Source organism: Rutidosis leptorrhynchoides, chromosome 4 (assembly GCF_046630445.1).
Source record: "Rutidosis leptorrhynchoides isolate AG116_Rl617_1_P2 chromosome 4, CSIRO_AGI_Rlap_v1, whole genome shotgun sequence".
In the NCBI taxonomy this organism is placed as follows: Eukaryota; Viridiplantae; Streptophyta; class Magnoliopsida; order Asterales; family Asteraceae; genus Rutidosis; species Rutidosis leptorrhynchoides.
In genome coordinates, this window is record NC_092336.1 from 617,543,555 (window position 1) to 617,544,528 (window position 974).

General features: G+C 38.3%; 1 non-coding gene across 1 annotated transcript; it reads right to left on the minus strand.

Annotated features, from left to right (window-relative positions):
* Positions 1-584: 584 nt before the first annotated feature.
* Positions 585-691, minus strand: LOC139845735 (small nucleolar RNA R71). The gene has a single exon (XR_011758496.1). It is a non-coding gene; the product is annotated as a small nucleolar RNA R71 (small nucleolar RNA).
* Between the last annotated feature and the right edge of the window lie 283 nt (positions 692-974).

Sequence of the window (974 nt, forward strand, 5' to 3'; positions counted from 1 at the left end):
GTACTCCAATTCAAATTTTCGATAATCCATTTTTTGAACCCGGCCTCATAATTGAGAACCCAGAGGATATTCAAGGACAATTCAGAGATCCTGAACCACTAATCATTCCTCCTGATCCACAAATCATACAACCAGAGATTGTCGAGGAAGAAACCATTAAATCAAAATCCTCTAGTGATTCAGATTCAACAAATTCAATCATGGAAAATCAAGAACCTCTAAGTATGGAAGATCGAATGAGAGCTATACGCACGGGCCAAGGTCACACCATTACTCAACCAGACATTAATATGCCAGATTATGAAATCAAAGGACAAATCCTACACATGGTAACTAATCAGTGCCAATTTAGTGGTACGCCAAAAGAAGATCCAAACGAACATCTTCGAACCTTTAATAGGATCTGTACTCTATTTAAAATCAGAGGAGTTGAGGATGAACAGATCTATCTCATGTTATTTCCCTGGACTTTAAAGGGAGAAGCCAAAGATTGGTTAGAATCGTTACCTGAAGGAGCGATTGATACATGGGATGTTTTAGTTGAGAAATTTCTTAAAATATTCTTTCCGGTATCTAAAGTCATGAGACTTCAAGGAGAAATTGTTACGTTCACACAAAAGTCAAATGAAACATTATATGAGGCGTGGACAAGATTCGGAAAGTTGTTGAGAGGATGTCCTCAGCATGGTTTAGATACTTATCAAATAGTGCATATATTCTACCAAGGATGCGATGTTGCTACACGAAAAGACATCGACACAGTAGCTGGTGGTTCCATTATGAAGAAAACCGCAACTGAAGCTCACAAAATTATTGATAACACAGCATCCCACTCACATGAGTGGCACCAAGAAAAAGATATCTTTCGTTCATCTAAAGCGGCTAGAGCCGATTCTAGCCATGACTTTGATTCCATTTCCGCAAAGTTAGATGCTTTTGAGAGACGAATGGAAAAGATGACTAAAGATATTCAC